Raw genomic sequence first — 24,592 nt, forward strand, 5'->3', positions numbered from 1 at the left:
TCCTCAACTTATTCACCTTCTTATGCTTCTGTAGTGCCCTCACCAAATTTAGTCTTAAGCTTCTTAACAAGTTTATCCTTCTTCTTTAGTGTGGAGGTAGTCTACAGTTCCATATCCACCTTTGACCTAACCATGTCATAGGTTACAAAATGTGGTGCACTCTTGTCTATTTCCTCTGCTAGTAATGTAGTTATTTCTATTGATGCCTCATCTATATTTATTTCATAACCAAAAGGTCTTAACCATCTCACTCTTGGTATGATAGCTTGTATGTATAGTCAATATCTACAAGAAAACATACATCATTCACATGTTTCTCCACTAAGGAAACTAGTATTCTTAGCCTTTTCTTCATTGACTTCTTAAAGTCTTCAAAATAGCTAGTCATCACAATCTCAATATTAGCTCCCATTTTCTCTATGTATTCATTAACTTGAGCTATGATTGACCTATTAGTTTTCCAGGCAACTTTTCCAAAAGAAGGAAACTCATTCTAAACATAAAAGAATATACAGATTAAAATAGCACCAAATTTGCATTGGTCTCTCTTGGTTCTCCTAATTGCTACTAAATTTTTATTAAGCTATTGTATTTGTAGTTCTACAAGATCATAAGTATGATCCTTTTTCACCAGTTTACAACCAACATCCACTGAAATATAGGGCACACTGTTAAATTTTCTAGATTGGTAGAACTTGTGTGCAATGACTCTAACAAAAAAGTCAACAAGAGGGTCTTGGATGGTATCAATTTTCATTCCTCTCTTGTTCCACTTAGCACCAATACTTTTCTCAATTGCCTACTTAGAATCACTCCTAAGGTTCTTTGGTTGATCTAGGGTTGGGTACCTTGTCACTTTGTGTACAATTCTTTTTGTTATTTTCATAGGGCCATCCTCCAATTATAAGCTTTCATCATGTATTATGTTGAGTACTAGCCTAATGCATTTAGTCTTGAATACTATGGGGAGTTCTAGGGCTCATGTCAAATCCTTCTTTTCAACAATCTAATATTCTTCCTTTAACACTCTATTTTCACACAATTTTTCATAAGCTTCCCTCATCTCTATGTCACCTATGACTCTAATCTTGCAATTGCAACATCTCCTAACATCCTGAACCATAACTACCTTAGGCAGTATGATAGATAGGGCTCCAGCTGGGTCATTTTTATATGCTACTTTTGGGATTGGGTAGAAGTAAGGTTGTTTCACTTCATTGGACACTAGCTAGACTTCAAATGGTTCCTTCTCTTGAGTCTTCCTAGAACTAGAAGCTATTTTTGTAATCTAGGGTTTGTATGCAAAGAAAATATAAAGCTGCACAGTTTGGCACAAATGTAAATACCTCAAAATTGATGAAATCATGCTGAAATGTTGTTGAAATCTACTTAATCAATAGATTCTCTACTTTGAAGTCACTCTGCACTCTTTTTTGTCTTTTCTTTTTGGTCGCAGTGAAGAAAAATGATTGAAGACATGATAATATACCCTATTTTCATTGCATTTAATGCTTAGTGCATTTATAGCTATTCACTCAACTTTTGAAGGATTTATGCACTACTTGGCTTCCATTTCCTTTTCATCACGCGGCTTCCATAGGAGTATCCTTTACACAGCTTCAACTATTCATTCAGCTTCTACTAATTTTGATAGTTAACTTAGCATGTATAGGAATTTTACTCAGCATCTAAGGGCAACTTGAAAACACTTGTGAAATCTTGAAAATTTAACTTTGCATCTTTGATCATGTTGATCTCTTCTTTTTAGTATTTTCTTGTTTAGGAACTAATGTATGATAAAGCTTTGTAAATCAGTCTCTCATACCTTCTCTTTACTTAGTTTGATGAAGTGTGACCACTTGATCGTTTAGGTGAAGTGATCCCTTCATTTGATGTGCTACACCCATCTTTCTTCTTCCATGTCTTATTCATTTCTCCCTTGATATGTTCAACATCTACCTTCTCTTCACCTTTTTTTTTCTTTGAATTGGTTGCCTTTGACCTTGTTGAAAAATTTCTACTAATATGACCAGTCTTCAAGCAACTGAAACATGTGGTTTAGCTCAACTATCTTTTGTAGTTTCCTATGAAATGTGTTCTTATGCAATTTTTAGGAATGTGTCCATATTATTGATAGTAATGACAACTATACCTTGTATTTTAGTCCCAATTGTAGTGACAACCATGGTTATTTCCACTTGTTGCTTGATTAGGTGTCCACATAGGCTTTGATCCACACTCAAAAGCTCTATGTCCATACTTCTTGGAATTATAGTAGTGACCTTGAAATCTTGGTGTCCTGATAGTCCTCATATTGCAGTCATGTGCTTGATGTCCTTACTTTTTGCACTTAGTACAGTGACTCACATTCTGAGCTTTTTCATGCTAATGGGCATTCTTTCTCCTACATACATTAGAGGTATGTCCCTTTTTACCATAGAAATGACAAGTAGGTTTAGTGTTCTTACCTTTGTTACTCCTTTCTTCCATAGTCTTGGATGACTCTCCTTGCTTAGTGCTGGTGTATCCTCATCTTGTAGTATCATTGTTTGTCCTTGGTGATTTTAGTAGCTACTCAAAGTACTTGATGGCACCATTAGGTTTGTCAAAGCTCTCTGCAATCTCCTTCCCTCTTTTCAGGTCATTTTGCAGTTGTTCATTTTGCATCTTCAATGTAGAGATCTCAATGTCCTTGACATTTAGTTCATGATGTGCATTCATCATCTGGCTTAAGGTGTCTAGCTACATGTTTGAAATTCTGGCAAGCTCAATTGACTTTTCTTCCAATCTATTGGCAAGGTTTCTCTTATCTTCTTCTAGCATAGCCTTGTCTTCAATGGCTCTTTTCTTTTATTTAGTTACCTTATAGAGCATCATGACTTGTGATTCTTGTTCAAGCTTGAGTGTTCTGATTTCTTCTACTTGAGCTCTATTTTTCTCCATCAAGTCTGCTATTGCTACATCAAAATCTTTGGAATCTCTATTTGTAAATAGTTTTGAAGTGTCAATCTCCTTATATTGTGTATCATTCTTAGCTATGGAAATATCTCTTCTTCTCTTTAAGGATTTTCTCAATTCCTCTTTGGCTTCTTCCAAAGCATCTAAAGAAAGTTGTATATCAATTGCTTGATTCTCCATGATCCTCCCAAGTTTGTAGACTTCTATTTCTAGATCTTTCTTTCAAGTTGTAAGGCTCCTCTTTGTGAGAACTTGGCTCTAATACCAATTGTTGGAATTCACAAGTGGGAAGATTTAGTTTTGAGAGGGGGGGTGAATCAAAAGTAACTAATTTTAACCTTTTTAAAATCTTTTATTTGATAACATTCAAATGCATGTAATTCATCTAATAAACATGAAAGTAAAGACATGCATGAAAATAGATAACGCGAGATTTGGTAACCTAGAAACCCTCCAAAATGAGAAGGTAAAATTGGGGTGAGGATGACACCCACAAAGTATCACTGCAGCAATATGTAACTATTCAAGGTTACAAAGTTTGACCACTTCCAATGGTCTACCCTGTGAAAGGCCTATCCTATTAAAGACTTTACACCCTTTTAAAAGTGACTTGGTTAAAGGATTTACGAGAATTCACTTGGAATGCTACCCTATTAAAGGATTTATAAACCTATTAAGGATCTATAATATGGCTAATAAACCAATATAACTGCTAAGCCAACCTATCAACATAGGATTTCCATTCTCACAATACAATGGTTAGAAAGTATGGTAGAATGTCTTGACTTGATAACTTGCAATCCTCAATTGCTAATTCCAAATCCCTGCTCTACTTTGTCTGCTCTGATCCTTGCTTGATCTAATATGTCACTCTTTGAAACTCTAATACTCTACTCTTAATCAACTAGATTTTGTAATGCTACTCTATTCTTCTCTAATTCTTTACACTCTTCTACAGTTCACTATAATTCACCCATACATCTCACATCTCCTTCTCATCCTCATGCATAATGGGGTATCATCCTCCTTTTAAAGATTTTGAAGACTTAAGGTTAGGTGTGAATCTATGATCAATATTAAATCTTCATTTTTGGCTCAATTCTTGCACTTTTCCTATTGGTTGCATGCCTTCTCCATTTTTCTTATTGGCTACATATTGATTACATAGTTAATGCAAAAGATTCAATCTTATCTTCAAGATCCTTTGAGATTCATCCTATGTTGGCTTCAAAACTAGTTTACATCTGAGTTTGTGAAGGCACAAACTCATATGTTGATTCTATGTTACTCGACACTTACTAGTTTGTTGATGCTCGGCACATATAGGAAAACTAGCTCACTCAGCTCCTCTAGTAATTTTTTCTCACTTAGCATCTATTCTTTTCTTGGCACCTATAGTGACTTGACATCTATAGTGACTCAGCACTTGAACTTTTCTTAGCACCTATTGAATTCTCTAGCTCGACACACACTATAGCTCAGCTTTTGTATTATACTCGACATCATCTTGAGAATTGATTAAGTGTGTTGACACTCAATTTTCAAAACCAATCTAAGACCAACAATGACATGGTGTGTTTCCATCAATGCCAAAGAGGGAGATTGTTGGAAATAATTGATTAATTGTGTATTGTCTTTAATGTTACACATATATCATCTCATTGCCAGTCAGTGTATGTCAAGCTCACTCAGGCATTGTAGGCAATTTCCTATGTTTTTTGAGCATTCCATAGTCTACCTAGTTCAAAAGATAGTGTCTACCAAGTTTACTCAATCATCCAAGGAAATTTTACAAAAGTTGAGTGTCAACCAAGCTCACTCAGTTAATGAAGGAAATGTTGGAAGGATGTAGTGTAAATCAAGCTCACTCAGTTACCAAATGAACTTCATGAATATGCAATGCTAACCAATCACTTGGTTAACAAAGGAAAATGGCTTTGAGTTAGTATGCATTGAGTAGGGTCGACTAACAAAGGATTTTCTTGTTTTGGCATAATGAGTTCAAGTAATTTGTTTATTGGTTCTAGCCAATTGAGAAGATGAATATTAATTATTCTAAATTATATTCAAGCTAACTTGACAATGTGTAAGATATATATAAATGTCTGGAACATAATTGAAGATTTGACAATGCTTAGAGGAAGAAAATTAGAAGGATAAGCAGTATATCCTTGTTGAGCTGAAAAGATACATTCGATTAGGAAGGATCAAGTATACAACCCAAAATTGAGATATGTAATTAGAAATTCAATTGCATCAAAAATTAGGTCATCTCATTGTTACTCTCTAACCATTGTGGAAATGATCTAAATATCTAATTTGAATTTCCTGAACAACTATTTGTAAATCCTCTAACAAAGCCATTCCTAGTAGGCTGATTAAATCCTCTAATAGGGTCACACCTAATACTGTGTTTTGTAACATTTAATAGGGTTGGCTCCTAATTGGTCTCACTTCATCAGAGTGAAATTAGTAACTAGTTTCAAGAAATTTTGAGTTTTGTACCTTTTGACCCACATCTTTTTTATTCTCAAAAAATTTCACGTGGCTTCATTAGGAGATGATTTTTTAGAAACTCATGTTTGGCTTCACTAGGAGAAGTTTTTTGTATAGAAACTCACACCTTTCTTCCTATTGACACCTCTAAGTGTTGAATGAGGTGTGTTCTTAATGTCAAAGTGCTCTTTACTTGCTCATGCATTTTGAGTACTTGATAAGGTGTGTCCTAGATGACATGCATTATGATGCATGCACTAAGCTTAGGGTGCAAGAGTTAGATGTTGTGTGTGATCATACTAGCATTAGTGTACCAAAACCCATTAGAATTCTATAGTTAAGCATGCTTGGTCTGGAGTAGTATTGGGATGGGTGACCTCCCAGGAAGTCCTGGCATTGTAGCATTTTTCAATCTTTGGTCTTGGCATCATATTACTTACACTAGAGTTTTGCTCCTCAAAAACCCCTTTTCAATCATGCATCCTCCCTTTTGGTCTTTCTCCCCATCTTCCATACCAAAACTTGATTCCATCCTCGAGTCCATTGTGGGGCCCCCAAGTCTATTTCTCATCTTCCAGGTGTTGGAAACTAACATCTTTGACTTACAATGTTTGACTTACAATGTTAAAAAAGTTAATGACGTACATGGAGTGTTGGATGGATATTCTTGCTTATCTTCCTAAGGCTTGCCTTCTAAGTATCAAATAATGCACATTCCTAATTCTATAGCTCTTTTTACTTCCTCATGCATTGATAGTGCCTTATAAAGCACATTCTAAGTGTTAGATAAGGTGTATCCTAGATAACATGCATTCTAATGCACATGCTAAGGTCAAGGAAAGAGTGTTTAATGTTGAGTGTGATCATACCAACATTAGTGCACTGGATCTCATAAGAACTCTATAGTTAAGGGTGCTTGGGCCAGAGTAGTATTGGGATGGGTGCACCTTGGGAAGTCTTGGTATTGCACACTTTTTTAGACTTTGGTCTATGCATCATATTACTATTTCTAGATCTTTGTTTTTCGTAACCCCTTTTCAATCATACATCCCACCTTTTGGTCTCACTTCCCATTTTCCATATCAAAATTTGATTCTATCCATGAGTCCATTCTGAGACCTCCAAATCTATTTCTTGTCTTGCAGGTGTTGGAAAGTGGCATCTTTGACTTAGAACATTAAAAAGTTAATGATGCACTTTGAGTGTTGGATGGACAATTGTACTCATCTTCCTTACACTAACTTCCAAATACCAGATAAGGCACATTCCTAATTTTTGGGCTCTTTTTACTTCCTTGTGCATTGATAGTGCCTTATAAGGAACGTTCTAAGTGCTAGATAAGGTGTCTCATAGATAACATTAGTGCATTAGATCCCATTAGAACTCTGCAGTTAAGTGCACTTGGGTCGAAGTAGTACTGGGGTGGGTGACCTCCTAAGAAGCCCTGGTGTTGCACCCTTTTCTTACTTTTTAGAGTCTCTAGTTCTTTCATTGTTATATTCTCATTGCCATTTTGGTTCTCAAGACCCATTTTCAATCATGTTTCCCCATTCTCTATTTTGTACCCTGATTTAAGTCTATAATAGGTCCTTGACCCTACTTCTTATCTCCCAAGTGTAATGGAGCTGTTGTCCCAACCTTGCAATAGTGAAAAGTCAATGTCTCATTCCTAGCCCTTGATAGGCTCTTGTGTCTTTCTTCCTATTGGTGCCTTCTAAGTGCTAGATGAGGCACAATCTTAATGTCAAAGTGCTTTTTACTTGCTTATTCATTTTGAGTGCTTGATAAGGTACATTCTAAGTGCTAGATAAGAAATACTAAACATGACCATAAAATGACATTCCTCAAAAAATTATTCTCCATATGGCTGAAATTGTTGATATAATATTTGATTCTTATAATGACAAAAAGCTTATAAGATTGGGAAATTGAATCAAGAACTTTTGAGCATTGTAACTTTTGACCCACATCTCCATTCTTCTCAAAATTTTCCATGTGGTTTCATTAGGAGAAGTTATTTTTTTAGAAACTCATGTTTGTCTTCATTTGGAGATTTTGTTTGTATAGAAACTCTTGCCTTTCTTCATGTTGGTGCCTTCTAAGTGCTAGATGAGGTGTTTTCTTAATGTCAGAGTGCCCTTTACTTGCTCATGCATTTTGAGTACTTCATATTGTGTATATTGAGGGCTTGATAAGGTTCTTGCTAGATGAGGTGCATTAAAATGCATGAAGTAAGCTTAGGGTGTAAGAGTTAGATATTGGGTGTGATCATACCAGCATTAGTGCACTAGATCCCATTAGATATCTACAATTAAGCATGCTTGGTCAAGAGTATTACTAGGATGGGTGACCTCCCAGGAAGTTGGGGTGTTGCACCCTTTTTTATAGTCTTTGGTCTTGGCATCATATTGCTTACACTAGAGTTTTGTTTCTTGGAGCCCCTTTTCAATCATGCATCCTCCCTTTTGGTCTTGCTCCCCATTTTCCATTCTAAAACTTGATTTCATGCTCAAGTCCATTACAAGTCCCTCAAGTCCATTTCTCATCTTACATGTGTTGGAAAGTGGCATCTCTAAATTACAATGTTAAAAATTTTACAATGCACTTTGAGTGTTGGATGGACATTTGTGCTCATTTTTGTAACGCTTGCCTTTTGAGTACTGAATAAAGCACATTCCTAATTTTGGAGCTCTTTTTACTTCATCGTGCATTGATAGTTCCTTATAAGGCACAATCTGAGTGCTAAATAAGGTGCATCCTAGATAACATGCATTCTATGCACTATGCTCGAGGAAAGAGGGTTTGATGTTGGGTGCGATCATACCAAAATTATGCACTAGATCCCATCAAAACTCTATAGTTAAACATGCTTGGGCTAGAGTAATACTAGGATGGGTGACATCCTAGGAACCCCTACTGTTGCATCCTTTTCTTACTTTCTAGATCCTCTAGTTCTATCATTTTTATATTCACATTGCCATTTTGTTTCCCAAGGCCCATTTTCAATCATGCTTTTTGATTCTATGTTCTATGCCCCCATTTAAATCCATTTTGGGTCCCCAAGCCTACTTCTAATTTTCCAAGTGTAATAGAGTTGCTGCCCCAACCTTGCAATAGTGAAAATTTAATGTCTCATTCCCAACCTTAGATGGCACTTGTGTATTTTTTCCATTGGTGCCATTTGAGTGCTAGATGAGGCACATTCTTAATGTTGAAGTGCTTTTTACTTGCTTGTTCATTTTGAGTACTCAATAAGGTATGTTCTAAGGGCTAGATAAGAGATATCAAACATGACCATGAAATGACATTCATCAAAAAATTATTATCCATATGGCAGAAACTGTTGATATAATAATTGGTTCTTATAATGACGAAAAGCTTATAAGATTGGGATATTGATACAAGAACTTCGAATTGGGAAATTAGTTATAAAAACTTGCACATTTCTTCCTATTGTCACCTTCTAGGTGTTAGATGAGGTCTATTCATAATGTTAGAGTGCTCTTTACTTGCTTGTACATTTTGAGTACTTCATAACGTGCATTTTCAGTGCTCAATAAGGTGCATCCTAGATGAGGTGCATTACGATGCATGCACTAAGCTCAAGGCACAAGAGTTATATGTTGGGTGTGAATATACCAATGTTAGTGCAATGGATCCCATTATAACTCCTTAATTAAGCATGCTTGGGCCAAAGTACTATTGAGATGGGTAACCTCCTAGGAACTTGCAGTGTTACACCCTTTATCAGTCTTTGGTCTGAGCATCGTATTACTTATGCTAGAGTTTTTTTCTTGGAAGCCCTTTTCAATAATGCATCCTCCCTTTTGGTCTTGCTCCCTATTTTTTGTCTCAATAATTTATTCCTTCCTCAAGTCCATTCTAGGTCCCACAAGTCTATTTCTTATCTTGTTGGAGTTGGAAAGTGGCATCTCTAACATACAACGCTAAAAAGCTAATGACACACTTTAAGTGTTGGATGGATATTTGTGCTCATCTTCCTAATGCTTTCCTTCCAAGTATTGGATAAGGCACATTCCTAATTATGTAGTTCTTTTTAATTCCTCATGCATTGATAGTGCCTTATAAGGCATGTTCTAAGTGCTAGATAAGGTGCATCCTAGATAACATGCATTCTAATGCATGCGCTAATGTTAGAGCAAGAGGGTTTGATGTTGGGTGTGATTATACCAGTCTTAATGCAATAGATGCCATCAAAACTCTATAGTTAAGTGCATTTGATCTAAAGTAGTACTAGGATGGGTGACCTCCTAGGAAGTCCCTAGTGTTGCACCCTTTTCTTACTCTTTAGAGCCTCTAGTTCTATCATTGTTACATTCAAACTACCATTTTGGTTCTCAAGGCCCATTTTCAATCACGCTTCCCAATTCTTTGTTTTGTTCCCCAATTTAAGTCCATTTCATGTCCTTGAGCCTACTTCTTGTCTTCTAGGTGTAACAGAGTTGCTGCCCCAACTTTACAATAGTGTAAATTCAATGACTCATTCGCAGCCTTGGATAAGTGCTTGTGTCTTTCTTCCTATAGGGACCTTCTAAGTGCTATATGAGGCACATTCTTAATGTTGAAGTATTTTTTACTCACTCATTCATTTTGAGTGCTCAAAAAGGTACATTCTGAGTGCTAGATAAGAGATACTAAACATGACCATAAAATGGCATTCCTAAAAAATGTATTCTCCATATGGCTCAAACTATTGACATAAGAAAATATTCTTATAATGATGAAAATCGTACAAGATTGGGAAATTGATTCAAGAACTTTTGAGGGCCATAACTTTTGATCCACATTTCCATTCTGCTCAAAAATTTCCTCATTGCTTCATTAGGAGAAGTTGTTTTTTTAAAAACTCATTTTTAACTTCATTAGGAGAAGTTATTCGTATAAAAACTTGTTCCTTTCTTCCTATTGGTATTCTTAGTGTCAGATGAGGTGTCTTCTTAATGCTTGAGTGCTCTTTACTTGCTCATGCATTTTGGATACTTGATAAGGTGCATTTTGATTGTTTGATAAGGTGTGTCCTAGATGAGATGCATTACAATGCATGCACTAAGTGCAAGGTGCAAGAGTTAGATTTTGGATGTAATCATACTAGCATTAGTGCACTAAATCCCATCAGAACTCTACAATTAAGGATGCTTGGGCTAGAGTAGTACTGGGATGGGTGACCTCTCAAGAAGTCCTGGTGTTGCACCCTTTTTTATTCTTTGGTCTTGGCATCATATTACTTATGCTTGAGTTTTGTTTATTGGAACCCCTTTTTAGTCATGCATCCTCTCATTTGGTCTTTCTCCTCATTTTCCATCCCACACCTTAGTTCTGTCCTCAAGTCTATTCCCTATCCCTCGAGTCTATTTCTCATCTTATAGATGTTGGAAAGTGTCATCTTTGACTTACAACATTAAAAAGTTAATGATGCACTTTTGAGTGTTAGATGGACATTTGTGCTCATCATCCTAATGTTTCCTTTCAAGTACTGGATAAGGCAGATTCCTAATTTTGGAGCTCTTTTAACTTCCTCGTTCATTGATAGTGCCTTATAAGGCATGTTCTAAGTGCTAGATAAGGTGCATCCCTAATAACATCCATTCTAATGCATGCACCAAGGTTAGGTCTAAAGGGTTCCATGTTGAGTGTGATCATATCAGCATTAGTCCATTAGATATTAAACAAGAGCATAAGATGGGGTTCCTCAAAAATGTATTCTCCATATGGCTAAAACCATTGATATAATAATTGATTTTATAATTATGAAAAGCTTATAAGATTGGGAAATTTATTCAAGAACTTTTGAGGGTCGTAACTTTTGACCCTCATCTCCATTCTTCACAAAATTTTCCACATGGCTTCATTAGGAGAAATTGTTTTTTAGAAACTTGTATTTGGCTTCATTAGGAGAAGTTGTGTGTATAAAAACTCGCAACTTTCTTCCTATCCACATCTTATGAGTCCTAGATGAGGTGCATTACAATGGATGCACTAAGATCAAGGTGCAAGATTTAGTTGTTGGGTGCAATCATACCAATATTAGTGCATCAGATCCCATTAGAACTCTACAACTAAGCATGCTTGGGTTGGAGTAGTACGGGGGTGGGTAACATCCCAAGAAGTCTTGATGTTGCACCCTTTTTAAGCCTTTGGTCTATGCATCAAATTACTTATATTGGAGTTTTGTTTCTTAGAACCCCTTTTCAATCACGCATCCTCTGTTTTGGTCTTGCTCCCCATTTTCCCTCCCAAAACCCAATTTTGTCCTCGAGTCTATTTTTGGTCACTTGAGTCTATTTCCCATCTTGTGGGTGTTGTAAAATAGCACCTCTAAATTACAATGTTAAAAAGTTAACAAAACTCTTTTGAGTGTTGGATGAACATTTGTGCCCATCTTCCTAATGCTATATTCCTTGTACTGGATAGGGTGCATTCCTAATTCGGGAGTTCTTTTTACTTCCTCATGCATTGATAGTGCCTTATAAGGCACATTCTAAGTTCTAGATAAGGTGCATCCCTAATAACGTCCATTCTAATGCATGTGCTAAGGTCAAGCCAAGAGGGTTTGATGTTGGATATGATCATACCAATGTTAGTCCATTAGATCCCATTAGAACTTCGCAATTAAGCACGCTTAGGTCGGAGTAGTACTATGATGGGTGACCTCCTAAAAAATTTTGGTGTTGCATCCTTTTCTTACATTTTAGAGCCTCTAGTTATGTCATTGTTATATTCACACTGTTGTTTTGGTTCTTAAGGCCCATTTTTAATCACAATTCCCCATTCTTTGTTCAGTACCCTAATTTAAGTCTATTTTAGGTTTCCAAGCCTACTTCTTGTCTCCCAAGTGCAATGGAACTACTACCCCAACATTACAATAGTGAAAAGTCAATGACTAATTTCTAGCCCTAGATAGGCACTTGTGTCTTTCTTCCTTTTGGTGCCTTTTGAGTGCTAGATAAGGCACATTCTTAATGCCAAAGTTCTTTTTATTTAAGTGATCGATAATGTATGTTCTAAGTGCTAGAGGAGAGATACTAAACACAATAATAAAATGAAATTCCTCAAAAATATATTCTCCATATGGCTGAAACCATTGATATAATAATTGATTCTTATAATGACGAAAAGCTTATAAGATTGGGAAATTGATTCAAGAACTCCCGAGCTTCATAACTTTTGACCCACATCTCCATTCTTCTCAAAATTTTCCATGTGGTTTATTAGGAGAAGTTTTTTTTTTAGAAAATCATGTTTGGCTTCATTAGGAGAAGTTTTTTGTATAGAAACTAATGCCTTTCTTCCTATTGGTGTCTTCTAATTGTCAAATGAGGTGTGTACATAATGCTAGAGTGCTCTTTACTTGCTCATGCATTTTGAGTACTCAATAAGGTGAATTTAGAGAGCTTGATAAGCTGTGTCCTAGATGAGGTGCATTACGATGCTTGTACTAATCTCAGGGTACAAGAGTTAGATGTTTGGTGTGATCATACTAGTGTTAGTGCATCAGATCCCATCAAAACTCTACAGTCCTTGGGCCAGAGTAGTACTAGGTTGGGTAACCTCATGAGAAGACATTGTATTGCAACCTTTTTCAATCTTTGGTCTCAGTATCCTATTACTTGCACTGGAGTTTTGTTTCTCAGATCCTCTTTTCAATCATGCATCCTCCCTTTTGGTCTTCCTCCCCATTTTCAATAAAAAAACTCAATTATTTCCTCAAGTCCATTTCAATTCCCCTAAGTCTATTTCTCATCTTGTGGGTGCTGGAAAGTGGCATCTCTAACTTACAAATTTAAAAGGTTAATACTACACTTTGAGTTTTGGATGGATATTTGCGCTCATCTTCCTAATGCTTGCCTTTCGAGTATTGGATAAGGCACATTCCTAATTTTGGAGCTCTTTTCACTTCCTTAGGCATTGATAGTGCCTTATAAGACATGTTTTGAGTGCTAGATAAGGTGCATCCTAGATAGCATGCATTAAAATGCACACAATGAGGAAAGGGAAAGAGAATTTGATGTTGTGTGTGATCATACTAGCATTAGTCCATTAGATCCCATCAAACTCTGCAGTTAAGCATGCTAGGGCCAGAGAAGTACTAGGATGGGTGACCTCACATGAAGTCCTAGTGTTGCACCCTTTTCTTACTTTTTAGAGCCTTTGGTTCTATCATTGTTATATTCAAACTTCCATTTTGGTTCTCAAGGCCCATCTTCAATCATGCTCCCCCATTCTCTATTATGTACCCTGATTTAAGTCTATAGTGGGTCCTTGAGCCTACTTCTCATCTCCTAGGTGTAACGGAGCTGCTGCCCCAACCTTGCAATAGTGAAAAGTCAATGAATCTTTCCCAACCCTAGATAGGTACTTGTGTATTTCTTCCTCTTGGTGCCTTCTAAGTGCTAAATGAGGTACATTCTTAATGATGAAGTGCTCTTTACTTGCTCATTTATTCTGAGTGCTCGATAAGGTATGTTGTGAGTGCTATATAAGAGATACTAAACATGACCATAAAATGACGTTCCTCAAAAAATTATTCTCTATATTTCTGAAATAGTTGATATAATAATTGATGCTTATAATGACAAAAAGCTTATAAGATTGGGAAATTGATTCAAGAACTTTCGAGGGTCATAACTTTTGACCCACATCTTCGTTCTTCTCAATAAAATTCACATGGCTTCATTAGGAGAATTTTTTTTTTAAGAAATTCTTATTTGGCTTCATTAGGAGAAGTTGTTAGTCCCTACCTATTATAATAGGCAAGGAACTAATGTTTCCACTAGCCTGTTGTAATTAATTTTCTTAGAAATCAATATCTCATATTTGAAGGTTTTGAATGATTTATTTTTAAAATATTTTTATGTGTACAAAATACTAAATTATTATTGGTTATGGCCCATTTTTGTAGGGGTAAAAAATATTTTGTCAAATCAAAAATTTGTAAAAAAAAATATTCCATCCCTACCCATACCACCCGTCCAAGCACAGACAAGAAAAGAGTATTTCCCTTCTTTGTTACCATCACCATCACCAAATCTATTCATGCTCATGTTGCAATTTAAATAGTAAAACAATATAGCTAATTATTTTTAATTAAGAATAAATTTTATTTTAAAGATTAAAATATTAAGATTAATTAAATGGCCATTTTAAATGTTAATTTAAATTACTAATATTAAACATGTATCATGATGTAATTTACTATATTCTAAAAATCAAACACATTATATTTAAAATATAATTATGTTTTAATTTATTGGAAAATAATAAGTAAATTTGATATTCATTGTTAGATTTCATAATTGTATCATTTAATGAACATACATATTATTATTCAAAAATATAAATACTTATAGCCTAAACAAGATTGTGTCTCTATAATAAGAATATTTAGCTTTCTCATTCTCAAAGTTAATTTATATTACTACCACTAAATTCACACACACACATTTAATTTCTCTTTACTTACTCGTACATGTTGAGTACTCGATAAGGTGTATTTTGAGTGCTCAATAAGGTGTTTTTTGAGTGCTCAATAAGGTGTGTCCTAGATGAGGTGAATTACAATGCATGCACTAAGCTTAGGGCACAAGAGTTAGATGTTGGGTATGATCATACTAGCGTTAGTGCATTGGATCCCATTAGAACTCTGTAGTTAAGTGTGCTTGGGCCAGAGTAATATTGGTATGGGGTGACCTCCTAGGAAGTCCCAAGGTTGCACCCTTTTTCAGTCTTTGTTCTGGGCATCATATTACTTCATTTTAGTTTTGTTTCTAGAAACCCCTTTCCAATCATGCATCCTCCCTTTTGGTCTTGCTCCTAGTTTTTGTCCTAAAACTTGATTCTATCCTTGAGTACATTTCGGGTCCACCAAGTCTATTTCTCATCTTGTGGGTGTTGGAAAGTATCATCTCTAAATTACAACATTAAAAGGTTAACAATGCACTTGTAGTGTTGGATGGACATCTGTGCTCATCTTCCTAATGCTTGCCTTCCAAGTACTAGATAAGGCACATTCCTAATTCTTGAGATCTTCTTACTGCCTCATGCATTCATAGTGCCTTATAAGGCATGTTCTGAGTGCTAGAAAAGGTATGTCCTAGATAACATGCATTCTAATGCATGTGCTAAGGCCAAGGAAATAGGGTTTGATGTTGTGTGCAATCATACTAGTGTTAGTGCACCAAATCCCATCAAAACTTTTTAGTTAAGCTTGCTTGAGTATGAGTAGTACTAGAATTGCATACCTCCTAGGAAGTTTGAGTGTTGCACCATTTTCTTACTTTTTTAGAGCCTCTAGTTTTGTTATTGTTATATTCACACTGCCATTTTGGTTCTCAAGGCCTATTTTAAATCACACTTTCCCATTCTCTAATCCATACCCCGATTTAAGTCCATTTTGAGTCCCCGAGCCTACTTCTCATCTCCCATGTGCAATGGAGCTACTACCCCAACCTTACAATAGCAAAAAGTCAATGACTCATTCCCATCCCTAGATAGGCACTTGTGCCTTTCTTACTATTGGCACCTTTTGAGTGCTAGATGAGGCACATTCTTATGCAAAATTTATTTTTACTTGTTCATTCATTTTGAGTGCTTGATAAGGTACATTATGAGTGCTAGATAAGAGATACGAAACATGACCATGAAATGACATTCCTCAAAAAAGTATTCACCATATGGCTGAAACAATTGATATGATAATTGCTTATTATAATGATGAAAAGATGGAGTTTTGTTCCTCAATGCATCCTCCTTTTTGGTCTTGCACCCTATTTCCATCCTAAAACTTGATTACATCCTCGAGTCCATTTTGGGTCCCACAAGTCTATTTCTCATCTTGTGGGTGCAATGTTAAAAGGTTAATGATGCACTTTGAGTGTTGGATGGACATATGTGATCATCTTCCTAATGATTGCCTTTTGAGTATTGGATAAGGCACATTCCTAATTTTGTGCTAAGGTCAGAGAAAGAGGGTTTGATGTTGGGTGTGATCATACCAGCATTAGTGCACTAGATCCCATCAAAACTATGCAGTTAAGTGTGCTTGGGCTGGATTAGTACTAGGATGGGTGATCTCCTAGGAAATCCTAGTGTTGCACCCATTTCTTACTTTTTAGAGATTTTGGTTCTTTCATTGTTATATTCAAACTACCATTTTGGTTCTCAAGCCCCCTCTTCAATCATGCTTCCCAATTCTCTATTCCATTCCCCAATTTAAGTCCATTTCAGGTCCCCAAACCTACTTCTTATCTTCCAGGTGGAACTAAGTTGTTGCCCCAACCTTGCAATAGCCCTGTATAGGCACTTGTGTCTTTCTTCCTATTGGCACCTTTTGAGGGCTATATGAGGCACATTCTTAGTGCCAAAGTGCTTTTTACTTTCTCATTCATTCTGAGTGCTCGATAAGGTAGGTTCTCAATGCTAGATAAGAGATACTAAAAATAACCATAAAATGACATTCCTCAAAAAAGTATTCTCCATATGACTGAAACCATGGATATAATAATTGATTCTTATAATGACAAAAATCTTATAAGATTGGGAAATTGATTCAAGAACTTCTAAGGGTCGTAACTTTTGACCTGCATCTCTAATCTTCTTGAAATTTTCCACGTAGCTTCATTAAGAGACATTCTTTTAGAAATTCTTGTTTGGCTTCATTAGGAGAAGTGTTTGTATAGAAACTCATGGCTTTTTTCCTATTAGTGTCTTTTGAGTACCAGATGAGGTGTGTTCTTAATGCTAAAGTGTTGTTTACTTGCTCATGTTTTAAGTACTGAATAAGGTGCATCCTACATGAGGTGCATTACGATGCATGCACTAAGCTTAAGGCACAAGACTTAGATGTTGGGTGTGATTATATGAGCATTAGTGCATCGGATCCCATCAAAACTCCTTAGTTAAGCATGCTTGGGCTGAAGTAGTACTAGGATGGGTGACCTCCTTGGAAGTCCTGATGTTGCACCCTTTTTTAGTCTTTGGTCTAGGCATCATATTACTTACATTGTGGTTTTCTTTTTTAGAACCCTTTTTCAATGATGCATCCTCCCTTTTTCTCTTGCTTCCCATTTTCAATATCAAAACTTGATTCCATCCTCTAGTCCATTTTGGGTCCCACAAGTCTATTTCTTGTCTTGTGGGTGATGGAAATTGGCATCTCTAACTTCGAAAGTAAAAATGTTAAACACGCACTTTGAGTGCTACATGGACATCTATGCTAGTCTTCCTAACACTTAACTTTTGAGTACCAGATAAGGCACATTCCTAATTTTGGAGCTCTTTTTACTTCCTTGTGCACTAATAATGCCTTATAAGGCACTTTTTGAGTGCTAAATAAGGTGCATCCTACATAAAATGCATTCTAATGCTCACACTAAGGTTGGGACAAGAGGATTTGATGTTGGTTGCAATCATGCCAATGTTAGTAGATCAAATCCCATCAAAACTTCATAGTTAAGCATGCTTGGGCCAGAGTAGTATTGGGATGGGTGATCTCCCTAGAAGTCCTGGTGTTGCACCCTTTTATTACTTTTTAGAGCCTCTAGTTCTATTATTGTTATATTCACACTACCATTTTGGTTCTCAAGGCCCATTTCCAATCACGCTTCCCCATTCTCTATTTCATACTTTGACTTAAGTCCAATTTGGATCCTCAAGCCTACTTCTCATCTCCCAGGTATAATGGAACTGCTGCTCCAACCTTGCAATAGTGAAAAGTCAATGACCTTATTTCCATCCCAAGATAGGCACCTGTGTCTTTCTTCCTGTTGGCACCTTCTGAGTGCTACATGAGGCACATTCTTAATGCCAAAGTATTTTTTACTCGCTCTTTCATTCTGAGTGCTCAAAAAGGTACATTCTAAGTGCTAGATAAGAGATACTAAACATGACCATAAAATGAAATTCCTCAATAATGTATTCTCCATATGGCTGAAACCATTGACATAAGAAAATATTTTTATAATGACAAAAAGCATATAAGATTGGGAAATTGATTCAAGAACTTCCTATTGGTTTGATTTTTCACATGATGAAATTTCCCCAACATAGGTACTAAAAAATTAGATTTTCCATCATTGGTGAATAATGTTTCTTTTTTAGTCTTCCAAATTTTGTTTTCCTTTCAAAAATCCTATTAAATCCTATGTCTCTTCCCTTTTAAAGTCTTGGGCACGAAATCTTTTTAAACTTTAGCAAATATTATGTTTTCATTTTAAATTTTTCATGCCCCCAAGTAGTCTTGTTCTCTTATGTCTCACCATTCAATTCTAATGAGATCTACAGAAATCACTACTTCACTATGGTGAATTGTGCACTTCTTATGTATAGCGAGATAGTAAATGTTGCAAAACTAAAGAATGATGTCGTAAAAAGGAGATATGGTAGTCAAAAAATGTGTTGCAATAGAGGATTCAATCACATGCATTTTGCTAGAGTTGTAAGAGTAGGAAAAGGTACCTAGTAATAGGCAGGCATAAGATATCACCAAAATATTGATATTTTTGATGATTCACTACTTTACTATTAGAAAAGCTAAGCATCTCGTCGTTAGCAACATAGTGAAGAGCCGAGAAATGTGTTACACAATGGTCTCCAAACTTCTTGGTGACCATAAAATTTTCCAACTGGCATGGTGAGTAATAACTTTTATTGTTAGAAGCATTTAATAAGGATGATGGTGACTTAACTTGCTTTTATTCTTCAAGCATTGAGTTTTTGTTAAGACACTAAGCTCACTACCTTGCTATTGAAAAATTTAGGCATCTCTCCATTAGTGACATAGAAAGTTGCCATGAAATGAACATATAGTGGGACCCAAGCAAAGTGGAAAGATGACTAGGATTAAAATATGGTTTTATTATGCTGGCTATGTGGGAGTTATTACATCATCAGTATCCTAGACCCAGACCCCATTCATAAAATGCATGAGGGATTCTAATCATTAGATCAAGATGAGATTAGTGATTCTTGCTATCTCGCTATAGAAAGATGTGCATTATTTACTCTATGTGACATAGTGAATATGGGACTGACCACATCTTGAGAAGTTTGCGTAGTTCCTTTACCCTTGGATTGATTTCAGATCAATGGCTATCACTATCTCATTATGAAGAGCTTCTCGGAGGATATGTACAGTGATATAGTGACAAAGGACCCACCACTATTCTTCTAAGGAATGTAATAACATGTCATCCACAAGATCAAGATCAAATCAATGACTATCACTAGTTTGCTATGGCAAGGAGCTTGTTCTTTATGTATAGCGAGGTAGCGACCTGTTGATGCTAGTCATCTTTTTCTACATCCCTTGATCATAGGATTTTTAAAGATCGACGGTGCAGATTTAAACATAGAAGGTGGTGCCACTCTGTGTATTAATGAGACATGAAAGCTTCATGTGTGAGAAAAAATAGAGTATAACACAAAATATTTTCTCAATTCCACCTTATGCGAATAATGATTTCAAGCCTTTTCTAAGTAGAAGAAATTACTAAGAAGATCGTGCTGAATTTGGCAAGATTGTGAAGTAGATTGTTCGTGGAGAAATTGTAGAAATATAGAGAGGAATGAGAATGAAATTCAAGTAAGTAATTACATTGTAATCTCTATAAGTGTTTTAGTTTTGCAAATCATAATTGAAGATGCCTCCAAAGAAGGAATTTTTAGGTCAAGAAAATTATTGGGATAGAAATGTACATGATGATTTGCTTGAGTTGCTTCTTGAGTCTACTATTGAGACAGTACAAGTTAAGAAGTTGACCTCATTAAACCCTAGGTTGAGGATAGAAGATGGATCATTTGATAAGGGTAATTGGGTTTGGGATGCTCATACCTCACAAGATGGTTTAAATTTGTTCAAGAAATGGTTTGTAGAGAGGAAATTGTTTGCCCCACATGCCAATATATGGAATTTTAACCTAGGAAAGCTAGTGGTCCCCTGTGTTTTTATGGATTATGATCTCCTTGAGGCCGTGTCAAAAAACTATGATCAAGCCACTAGGGTGGTAAGAAGAATAGATGGTGAAATTATAATCACCATTAGCCCAAAGGAATTTAGAGAAGTTTTTCATTTGGGACCTCTCACTAGGTATCATGTGCCCATTAATTTGAAATATTTAGGAAAAGAATATATATCTAAGAAGGATATAGTTAGACAAGAGGCATTGAAGGCCCATATTGGAAAAATTGGAACCCTACCAGCAATAGCATCATCCTCTAAAGAAGCTTTCAAGAAAGCATACTTCAATGCCAGGGTACTAAAGATATACAAGACCCTGTGCAAGGTTTTTGGAGACGATGAAGAAGATTTTATGCCTATGAGTTTCATGTATTTGATTACTCAAATATCCTCTTTTAGTGTGGAAATAATTTTTTATTTTGCTTCTTACTTAGCTAATGAGATTCATAGTGCATTGGTTGGGATTGCTAAGGGCAAGGTGGAGAAGGCTTGGGGCCATTACTCTCTATTGATGCACATGTTTCTATTTAAGGGTGTGACATACTTTGGTAAAGAAATTGTTTTGAACAGAGAACAAGAAGGGGAAGCATTGTCAGTTCAATTATGGAGTGCAAATATGACTGGGGAAGTAGAAAATGCTAGTATTATTAGATTTGATAGGTACTTTTCCTCCAAACTAAGATGCCTCATATTAAGTGACAATCCTAGGATCCCTAAGTCACTAATGCACCTCATTAGGCCTATGGATAAACCCCATAATTTGAAAGTTTCACATAATTGGGGAGACATCATCCCATATTCAGTTTCAATTGTTATCAGAATTTATGGATTCAAAGGAACACCCCATGTACTACCTTACCAGATGCCCTTGAAGGTGGGAGTAGCTAAATTCTTGTGGTAGTTGGGAGGAGTAGAAGAAGATTTTTTGCATAAGAGGGGGATAAGATAAATTTTTCCCACTTGCACAGTAGCCCACCAGTTTGTAATAACCAAGGAAGAGTGGGTTTTCCTTTACAAATTTTTTGATCAGTATAAGATGGCTATCTCTCACCCTTATTTTTGTTATATAGAGGGTTTATATGGTTTGGCTCTTAGGCATAGGATCAAGCTTGGTCCAGTTGAACATGAATTTTATTTCCCTAAAGATGCAATAAGGAATAAATACTCTCTGCAAGAGCAAGAGACAAATAAAGAAAAATGGAGAGTCTAATCAAAAGTTTTGAATTTTATTAATTGTTTTGATGAATATTATAGCCCTCTAAGTAATTTTGTAACTACTATAGACAAAATTAATAAGCTTATGAATACATTCCCTAAAATAATGGAGGCAATGAATGAGAAGAAGCAATATTTCATTAATTTCTTTCCAAATAAGGCTAGGGAAATAATGAGGAGATTGGTTTTCACTCCCAATATAGGGGCAGGTCCATTAATTGTTCAAAGGAGGCCAAGATATATTGTCATTCAGAATCAAAGGCCCAACATAGATAAAGGAAAATAGATGGATGAATCTAGTAGTGCTATTCTTGAAGAAAGGCCTCCTGAACCTTCCCCTAAGAGGAGAAAGATAATAAGGGAAGAGGAACCTCATGTTGAGGGTTACTCACCTTCCCAAACCCCCACAAGAATTGAGGAGGAGGAGCTGACTGATGAGAAAATTGAGCAAATTGGATCACAAGGGGGAGTTTTTGTTACCCAAGAAAAGATTGATGAAGGGAACCCCTAGGAACCTCATGTGCCAAGTTTTGAGATGACTGTAGTAGATTACAGGGGAAGGGAATTGGATCCTATTTTGGAACAAGATAGTTAGCAATTTTCACCGGATGATAGTTTTGTAAAGTCTAGGGCTTTCCACCAATTTTCTTGGAGGGAAAACATGAACGGTTTTGAGGAAAGATGTAAGAATTTGAAAATAGAGCATCCAGAAATGGATGAAGCCTCCATTCAAAATCAAATAAAGGAAGAAATGATTCAAGATTTCCAAAGTATAACCCCTGAAGAGGGGAGATAGATGGTCAAAGATGCAAATATTTTATTATTGCCCAATTGGGACATTTATGATGAATTAATTTTCAATTTTGTGTCAAATAATTTGGGATTGTAAGATCCAAATAAAAAGGAGTTCTTGGGAACTGCATTTAGTAATGACCAAGCTTCTCTCATCATGTGGTCACTAAGAAGAGGATCTAGGGCTATTTCATCATAGCCTAATGATTCAAGACTGATAGGGAATATCATTGTAAGGAGAGTTATTGACACCTCACATGTACAAGTAGCCTATATGAATGTGGATTATTCTCAATTTTCCTTGGCTACTATAGAAAGGGAGTAAAAAGAAATGATTGAGTTGTAGAGCAAGTATGAGGCAGTTGTGGATGCCTACAATAAAGATGTAAAGAAGAGAATTGAACTAGAAATCAAGTTATTGGGAAGGTCCACAAGGCCAAGAATAACATACCTTCACCCCCCAATTGAACCTTCAAATCCACCCTCCCTCACAGAAATACCAGATACACCTCAAAAGCCAGAGTACTACATAGTAGAAGATTTTGAGGAAGAAAAAAGAAAGTTGTGGGCATTACATGTGGAGTTGGAGGTGAAATATGAAGATAAATTAAGAAAAGCTCTTACATACTTGGCTATAAAATTGAATTTCCTTTAGTTTATGACCAATTATATAGGGTGGTAAACATCTAGAATGAATTGAAAGAAAATGATGAGGCTTTAAAGCCTATGGTGAACAAATTGGGAAAGAAATAGAGGAGGAGAGAGGTGACATTTTTGTGTTACTCTATTATAAAGTCATCACATGATCAAATTAAGAGAACCTATGACATGGTTGTTGATCTCCTAGAGTTTGATAAAGAGAATTCATTTATAGAAAATAATTGTTGGCTACTTAGATAAATATAAGAGCCAAAGGTTTAGCTTATTCCCTCATGCCCTAGATAGAAAAAATAAATTGAAAAGTAAAGATGAATGGACCAAGCAGTTAGATGATTTATTTTGTCTCGGAATGAATAAAGTTATCAATGATAAAGGGCATGCATGGTGGGCTACAACTACTGAAGAAATGGTAAAGGTTCAACTATTCTTTGATTCTCTGAAACAAGAATTTTTTAATATTGACAATAAGGAAGAGTTTGTTATGAAGAAGCAACAGGATATTTTGCAATTTGATTGGCTAGATGACACACTATTTGACAAGTGGATGGTAGAAATAGCTCCTAATAAACAATTTGAGGAAGTTGAAACTATTAGTGATGAGGTGCAGGGTGATGAGATCTAAATCATTGACACTATCACTACACAAGGACAACATGAAGAAGAAGACAAGAATGATCAGTCAATTTCAGTTGCAATCCTAGACCCATAGGATGCTAACACAATGAAAGAAGAGGGAAGGTAGAAGTTACACCCATAGTACAGGATGAAGATGGTCAAAACCCATGGGTGGAGATTAACCTGCAATCATTAGAACAAACTTCATCATTAGCTAGCTTGGTAGTTGCATACATGGAGGAATCAAAATAGTAGCCAAATCAACAACATCAAAGGATGTAACAGAAGGGGACCCACCAAAAGGAATGTTTGATCTAGAAATCTTTTTGTTACTCACATTTTTGTCATTTTGTGATAGTTGTATGCAAATATCTCTTATCAAAGACACCTACCAATTCTCTTAGCCTAAAGCTTGTTGCATCTCACATTATATAAGTGAGATTCTAGGGCTAGAGAATGGTCTGATTTCTAATGCTTTTAGTCAAATACTTAGTTTTTTTTTAGTCCAGTAATTTGAGCAAGTTTTACGATGTATTTTCTCTGTAAATTTATAAGAATACATTAATATAGAATGATCTCTATGTTTCTTCCTAAGGTCATTATGAGTTTATTGCAAGTGTATAAAATTTTTAAAGAAAATGAATACAAATTATGAGTTGTCCCCATATCAGCTATTTTTGAATTTTTTCTCCTTTTGGTTAGTTATCTTGATGTTGTATGAGTAAAAGCTTGTGTGATTGAATGCAATCCATTTAGGTTGTATATATATTCATCACTACTACTAGTTCAATGGATTAAGTAAAAGCTTTGATTAATTTGATAAGGTTGCTACAGTAATAGGAAGGATGTTTTGAATGATAAATTCTAGTAAGAATTTTTTAT

The 24,592-nt window shown here is 35.8% G+C and overlaps 4 pseudogenes; all 4 read left to right on the forward strand.

Annotated features, from left to right (window-relative positions):
* The first annotated feature begins 6,309 nt into the window (after positions 1-6,309).
* LOC149529695 (5S ribosomal RNA) lies at positions 6,310-6,427 on the forward strand (annotated as a pseudogene).
* A 1,287-nt stretch (positions 6,428-7,714) lies between these two features.
* On the forward strand, positions 7,715-7,833 carry LOC149529696 (5S ribosomal RNA; annotated as a pseudogene).
* Positions 7,834-10,550: 2,717 nt separating this feature from the next.
* Positions 10,551-10,669, forward strand: LOC149529697 (5S ribosomal RNA; annotated as a pseudogene).
* Positions 10,670-16,452: 5,783 nt separating this feature from the next.
* LOC149529698 (5S ribosomal RNA) lies at positions 16,453-16,571 on the forward strand (annotated as a pseudogene).
* The last annotated feature ends 8,021 nt before the right edge of the window (positions 16,572-24,592 follow it).

The sequence above is a fragment of the Cupressus sempervirens genome, chromosome 11 (assembly GCF_028749045.1).
Source record: "Cupressus sempervirens isolate cs-2001-9-10 chromosome 11, ASM2874904v1, whole genome shotgun sequence".
Lineage (NCBI taxonomy): Eukaryota > Viridiplantae > Streptophyta > Pinopsida > Cupressales > Cupressaceae > Cupressus > Cupressus sempervirens.